Source organism: Triticum aestivum, chromosome 7B, assembly GCF_018294505.1.
Source record: "Triticum aestivum cultivar Chinese Spring chromosome 7B, IWGSC CS RefSeq v2.1, whole genome shotgun sequence".
Classification (NCBI taxonomy): Eukaryota; Viridiplantae; Streptophyta; class Magnoliopsida; order Poales; family Poaceae; genus Triticum; species Triticum aestivum.
Window position 1 is genome coordinate 488,774,644 of NC_057813.1, and position 8,322 is coordinate 488,782,965.

Here is an 8,322-nt window from a genome sequence, read left to right on the forward strand (position 1 = left end):
GTCGGGCAGAGAGGAGAGGAGAGGAGAAAGACAGAGGGCGACGGCGGGGCCGTGGGCCGTTAACTTATTTTGAAGCTTTGCCGTGCGTGTCGCCTTTGCCGTCTGGAAGCTGAGGGCAACAAACGCTTTGCTGGTGGACGGCAAAGAGGGGGCCCGTTAGGGCTTAACAACCAGTGGGCCAAAACCCTCTTTGTCGTCAGCTAGCAGATGGCAAAATGTCAGCTGATGGCAAAGCCTTCTTTTGCCGTCCGCTGCCTCTTTGCCGTCTGCTTTCTGATGGCTGATGGCAAAGCCATTCTTTGCTGTCTGCTAGCAGATGACAAAGAGGGGGCAGACGGAAAATCTTCTGATTCCAGTAGTGAGAGATGCAAGCCATGGCTCTTGATTTCTATAAAACATTGTATACATCCAAGGGAGTTCTGGGAGTCAAGATGTTCTAAATGTTGTGCCTGCAAAAGTGTCATCGGCAATGAATGAGATGTTGACAGCTCCGTATGAGAGGGAGGAAGTCAAAAAAGCCCTATTCCAAATGTTTTTGACTAAGTCACCGGGACCCGATGTGTTTTCAACACACTTTTTCCAAGGGCATTGGGACATTTGTGGACCTTCTGTAATAGATGCAATTTTGGGGATTCTACGGGTAGAGGAAAGTGCAACTTGTACTAATGACACCTTACTATTTCTAACCCTGAAGGTATCCAATCCAACACTGAAAGTGCAACTAATCCCCGGGTGGTCTTGGTAATTCATAACAACATATAGCTCATTGAACTAATATCCATTCAAGTTAAATATTTCACAAAGTTCAATGATTGGCATGGCATGGACTAGAGATGTGGACCCCTCAAAATGCTAAGGATAAAGATTGGCAAAGGCTCAAGACTCTTCATTTTCATTTTAGTGACCCAAGATCACATTGAGCCCATAGGAAAGCCAATACGGGGATGAGGTGTTGCTTAATGGTCTACTTGCTCAAAGTGCTTAGTGATATTGCTCCAAAACCCTCAACCACTTTCTCATTCCCACATATGTCCAAAACCTAAAGTCAAACTCGGCCCCACTAATTTGATATATCCGGCTCCACCGAGTTCATTTGACATAGGCACTGCCAGAAACCCTAGACAATTCGGTCTCACCGATACGGCTCTCGGTGTCACCGAGATGGCATTGCAAACTCTCTGTTTCCCTTCGTAATGTTTCGGTCTCACCGAAATGAGCGATCACTCCCACCGAGTTCACATTGCAAACTCTCTGTTTCCCTTCGTAACATTTCGTCTCACCGAAAGGAGCGATCGGTCTCACCGAGTTTGCCTGACCACTCTGTTTGCTCATTGCTAAAATCAGCCTCACCGAGTTCATGCAATCGGTCTCATCGAGATGAGGTTTTTCCCTAGCCCTTGCACAACGGTCCCACCAAGTTGATCATGTCGGTCCCACCGAGATTCCTAACATTCACATTTTGAACTAAATCGATCTCACCGAGTTCTTCTATTCGGTCTGACCGAGTTGGGTCAAATGTGTGTAACGGTTGGATTTTGTGTGGAGGCTATATATACCCCTCCACCCTCATATCCATTTGTGAGAGAGCCATCAGAATGTGCCTACACTTCCACTACTCAGTTTTAGAGAGAGAACCACCTACTCATGTGTTGAGACCAAGACATTCCAATCCAACCACAAGAATCTTGATCTCTTGCCTTCCCCAAGTTTCTTTCCACCCAAATCCTCTTTCCACCATAGCAAAATCTGAGAGAGAGAGTTGAGTGTTGGGGAGACTATCATTTGAAGCACAAGAGCAAGGAGTTCATCATCAACACACCGTCTATAACCTTTTGGAGAGTGGTGTCTCCTAGATTGCACTACAAAAAAATACACTTCCGTGATGATACGTGTTTGTCACAATAGGTCGCGTTTTTTGTCATGCATGTACATCCATGACGATTTTATGATAGAATCAAGATAGTCATACCTGTGCTGTCATAGAAGTGTTCCATGACATTACCAAAATTATCATCACGGAAGTGTCCACTTCCATGACGATAAATCGCGCGTCACAGAAGTGCTTTCGTCAAGGGTGACCGACACGTGGCATCCACCGTAATGGAATGCCGTTAAGCTATCGGGTCGGGTTTTGGATCCGATAACCCGTTAACAGCCTCAACCAATGGGGATTTTCCACGTGTAAAATCATCATTGGCTGGAGGAAACACGTGTCAGCTCATCGTTGGGACAAATGTCATCCACTCATTGGACAGAAGGCGCCTATGATACGTCAACACGTGGTACGGCCCAACAGAGGCCCATTCCTGTGAAAAGGCCAGCCCGCTTGACTTGGTCAAAAGGTGGCGGGCTGGCCCATGTAAAGCCTGTTAACGGCCTGTTCGCATATAGCCCATTTACAGCCTGCTAACCCAAGGCCCGTTACGCCCTATCTGAATTAGGCCCAGTAGATTCATCTGGGCCATCCAATATGATTCCAGCCCGTTTTCACTTTTGGCCCTTGTATGGCCCATGACGTCTTTCGGCCCATATGAGGCCCTATGTAACTCTTGGCCTATTAACGACCCGTGGTGAAACTGGCCCGTAATGAATAGTGTATCACTTTACACCCATTAACGACCCGTGGTGAAACTGGCCCGTAATGAACAGTGTATCACTTTTATACCCATTAATGGCCCGTTATTCCGTTGGGCCGTTTCCAGCCCATGTTATCTTTCGGCCTTCTCAGAGCCCATTTATTCTTGGGCTCATTTCTAGCATTCGTTTACTTACAGCCCGTTACTGTCATTGTATGCTTGTGGGCCAAATTCAGCCCGTGGTTACAGTCGGCCCGTTTGTGGTCCGTTAATACGTTGGGCCGTTTTCATAGCGTCATCAAATGCGGCCTATTAACGATGGCCCATTATGGTCGGCCCATGAATGGACGATTCCAACTCTAGCCCGTTTACGACCATAATGCGGCCTGTTATTGGCCCATGTTTGGCCAATCGATCATACGGCCCGTATAAGGCCCATTGATGTACGGCCGTAGAAGGCCCATTGTTTCTATGGCCCGTAGAAGGCCCATTGTTTCTACGGCTCGTAGAAGGCCCACTGTTTCTACGACCCGTAGGAGGCCTAGTGTCACTACAGTAAATATTAGCCCATGGTTATTGTGGCTTAGTTTAAAAAAATAGGTTATTACAGCCACTAGCAAACCGCGGAAAAAGAACTGCACTGACTACAAGCAAACAAATAAACAAGACAACAAGGAAATAAATAAGCAAGCAACTTATGCTAGGCTATCACGGCTGTTACACATATTACATCCACTGGGCATCAAAGTTCGCCACCAGTGCAAATATCGGGAACAAAGCAGCATATAAATGCCGCAGCAAAACAAGTCCAGAACTGAAACCACTTCAGAAGAGTTCAAGAAACAATATTCTGGGTACCCATAATGCTGGCAAGATGCTTAGCAAGCTTATTAAGTTTCTCTTGTTTGGCGCTTAAATCCTCCAGCGCTTGCTGTTGCACAAGAAAGTACGCATCTGAATTCTACAGGGACTTCCTCAGTCCTTCGGCTTCTTGCCGCAACACAGATGACTGATGCCTTTCAGCTTGTAGCTGAGACTGAAGAAGCCGAAGTGATTCAAGCAGCGAGTTTGAAGAGTTTGTGCCAGCGGTACTGGCCAGTAACTCGAACACTACATCAACACAGGAGTGTGGGGTTTTCTCACTGTCTACAAGATTTTTTTTATCACCTTTCTTGGAGACCAACAGGGTTGTCTCACTATCTTGAACCTTATCAGCATTACTTTCTCTACCATTGCATAGTGGGGTGCTCTTCTCCAATATTCTGTTTGCATACTACAAGAGAAACAAGCAGACACATCACAGGTTTAACATGTTGTATACGAAACTCATTTTGGTAAACCGGTTCAGTAGTAAGGTGGACAGGATAACAACATGAAACAAACATATATCTATGTACTATGGTCACTGTATTGTCCATATCATTCTAGTTTATGTTCCCTAATCAAGATAGAGACACAGTTCAACTCATATATTTTAAGACACAACAGCATAGACAGAATATAAGTGTGAGAAACTACACAACATTGGTAGCACTTGTAATGTGCATCACATGAGAACATAACTGTTTATACAACTTAAACTGAAATCAACATAGAGCAAGAAGTTAGAACAGCAATCCAGTTAAAGAAATAGGTTTAAAACATACCTGTTACACCATTGGAGTTTCAATTGGATCCTTCAAATTCGTAAGTAATTGGTATGAGTAAATACAGTGATGCAACAACAAAGGAGTATGGACCATAACTATGGAATCTGACCTGAGAACAGTTGCTCTTCTGCTTTAAACGTGGAGTTTGGGTTAGCTGTGGTGGTCTTCATGCTTTGGGCACTGCAGTAGCTTTACAAACTGCTCGTGTGGGGGTACTCTGTGGTGGACATGGTGCTTTGTCAACTAGAAGTGGGTTACTATCCGCTGGGGTTGCGGTTAGATGGGATGGAGCTTGTTCTCTGCCCAACGGTGTAAGTGTGCAATCTGGAAGAGTCTCGATTATGTGTGGTGGGGCTAGTTTGTGGGCCAGTACAACCATGGTTCTATCTGCATCGACGGGTAGCACTGTCTTTTGTGAAGAACGGGTTTTTGCTCCCTTAGATACTCCATCACCCCCTCCAATTCAAATGGCTGATAAACAAGAAAAGAAATTGAACGTACAGACGTTATATGATAGACAGATGTGGTAATTCACATATATGTTGTCTAACCAAACATGCCAGCATGACACAATTTCACATATATGATGCCTAACTAAACATGATAGCATGACACAGTTTTAGATATATGATGGATAACTTAACATGATATAATGGCATTATTCAACATATGATGAGTACCTAAATAGGATGACATGACAAAACTATATGATGTCTTTCTAAAATAGGTTGGGATGAAATAATTCACATACATGTTGTCTAAGTATACATGATGGCATGATATAATTGACATAATTGATTCATATACTAAGCAGCTGGCACTTGCATGTATGATCTCTAAACTAAGCAGATAGAATTCAATATTGTACATATGATGTCTAAACTAAGCAATGCAAGACACCATATGCATCATATGCGAAATATAAACATTACAACTTAGAGCATACACCTCAGGTGGGATATAGGATTGGTCATCTGTCTCTGAATCCTCCTCTGAGGAGCTCCCTGTAACCATCAAGATATATGCTTCAACAGGTACCATTGCCTGCTCTGAAGACCTTGTTTTCACTCCAGATTTTTCCATAACCGGTTCAAATGGCTGATACACATGAAGAGTAGTTCAATACACACAGATTGTCGACAAATGGAATACGTAATTGAAAAAAAAGATGGCATGAGATAATTCACATATATGATGTCTGGCTCCATGGCGGTGCATAATTCACATATATGATAACTGACTGAAAAACATGGCATTGCATAATTCACATATCTGATATAGAAAGAAAACATGAGGCATTCACACAAAGCATGTCTAATCTAAGCAGATGGCATGGCAATGCAAGACACCATATGCATGATATGAGCAATATAACCCAGCCAAGTTAGAGCATGCACCTCAGGGGGGGGATACGACTGGTCATCTGTCTCTGAATCCTCCTCTGAGGAGCTATCTGTAACCAGCAAGAAATCTGCATTAACAGGTAGCACTGACTGCTCAGAAGACCTTATTTTCACTCCAGATTTTCCCATGACTGACTCAAATGGCTGATGCACAGGAAGAGTAGATGAATGTATAAATATTATTGACAAATGGAATACATTATGGAAAAAAATATGGCATGATACAATTCACATATACGATGACTGTCTAAACAGGATGGCATTGCATGATTCACGTATATGATGCCTGGCTAAAGAAGATGGCATTGCATAATTCCCATATACTCCATCCGTTCCTAAATATTTGTATTTTTAGAGATTTCAAATGGACTACCACATACGGATGTATATAGACATATTTTAGAGTGTAGATTCACTCATTTTGTTCCGTATGTAGTCACTTGCTGAAATCTCTAAAATGACAAATATTTAGGAATGGTGGGAGTATGATATAGAAACCAAACAGGTGGCATTCACACAAAGCAAATCTAAACAAAGCTGATGACATATAAGATGTATAATGTAAGCAATGCAAGACGCCATATGCATGATATGACCAACATCAGCATGCCAGGTTAGAGCAAACACCTCAGGTGGTAAACATGCGTGATCGGCTCCTTCTGAATCTCCATCTGAACAGTTATCAGGCACTTCGCCCACCATGGAGCGGCGTCTGCATGACATTATATTCCCACGCAACGGTCTTCTCCTTTTCTCTACATGTTCAGTACGATTGTGTACAATATCTGACATGCATAATAAAAAATAGTTACATTTTGTAAGGCCTAAGGGGTGCATGCAAAAATCTAGACTGATGGTAGCAAACGAGTGGATGGATCCAAAACTAATGATAGCAGGTAGATTATAGCTTCTATTTAAAAAGATAAACAATGGATCATCTATTGTTTGTTGCCCACCCAACATGAACCACATAGAAGACCCCAGATGAACCAGATAGTAGACAGATACTATTCATTGCTGGCTCGATATGAGACTCATGGGCAATTCAAAACTCAAGTTTGAATGATAAAGTAGTAGGTAATAATAACCGATGTATAACGTAAGCAAACACGAAAGACTGCGACCTCTCTTCCAGAACTGTGTAGTCCTCAGGTTCACCTGCTCAGTCGATGATGGTAATGCAGTTGGCGTGGCTGCCGGCAATGGGAAGATGATCTAAGGCGGCGAAAGAAAGTCTGCAGGGGGGATCTCTACTGCAGTGAACGCTTCTGTCGATGGTGCACCTCAGGTGGGGTGGATGACAACATGGTAGGAGCAGGACATAACACACAGAGTTTTCTTTGATGCCTATCTGAAAATGAAGTAAATCTATAAGGGCTCCTTAGAATTGGAGGATTCTATAAACACAGGGACAGGAAAAACACAGGAATAAGATAGGAATCCACGTGCAAAACAGAGCATTTGGAAACATAGGATTTTAGTCAACCTGGGTGTTTGGCTCACATGAATTGGAAGAACACAGGAATGGAAAAACAAAGTGATGCGACGAGTGTACAACCTCTTTGGCATAGCCTTGTGGACCTCAGCATCATTGGGTTGGACATGGAGGATGGTGATGATGCTGGTGTGACTGTCGAAGGCGGGGAAGAAGACCTGAGGCCTCTGGAAACGGCGCCAAGGGTACTGCTCCGCTGTGATGGACGGTTCCGTCATTGGAGCAGCTCCGCTAAGGTGTACAACGACAAGGCTGAAGCAGGACAAGATAGACAATGTTAATATGAAGTGGGACCCTAATATCATCTGCAATAGATGATGGAAAATACATCACCAAAAAGTGCTAGATGTAAAACACATCAGCCGCGCCACGGCCGCTCCGACATATGCTGTAAGTACTGTTCACTCTGAACTTAACTGAAGAAAATGAACTTTACAGTCGAAACTGAATTTTACTGTCAAAACTGATTGAACTAGTAATAGAGCATTGCAATAGATGCTTAGGGCGTTCGAGCACTAGTAGCAGAGGAGCAGTGATTTAAATCAGCAGACGCTCGAGCAGGGAACGCACTAGCAGAGAGCAAGTCATGCAGTAGCATCGCGAGCGAGTGCTAAAGCAGCAACTCCTGTAGCTGCCAGAGGTCGTGGAGCTGCAGCAACACAAGCGAGGGCAAGAGCAAAGCAGCAGCACGAACGAAGGCAGGAGCAGTTCAGCAGCGCGACCGACAGCAAGAATAGAGCCGCAACACGAGCGAGAGGCGGAGCAGCTGGAGCTAGTGCCGTTGTGGAAGTCGCCGCCTTGGAAGCAATGACATGGGGGAGAGACGCCGTGGATGATGTGGCCGGCGACGGCGCCGTCGATGGAGACCCTCCATGTCTGCTCGGTATCGAGCACCGGCAGCCCCGTGAGATGGAATAAAAGATAAAATGCAGCGGTGAGTGCAGAACCTCCTTGGTGGCGCCGAGTTGGCCTCGGCTTCATCGGAGGAATTGGTGAGGGTGCTGCGGTTTCGGTGGGGCAGGTCAAGATGGGGCAAACATCAGGGCAGCTCCTTGAAGGTGGAGGACGGGGCGGCTGATTCGGCGGGACGGCGAGATCTACAATGGATCCTCATCTGGTGCGGTGGATGAGGGATGGCGAGCTGTTGCGGTGGACGACGTAGTCGGGGATGAGTCTCCAGCTGGGCGGCGGTCGGGAGG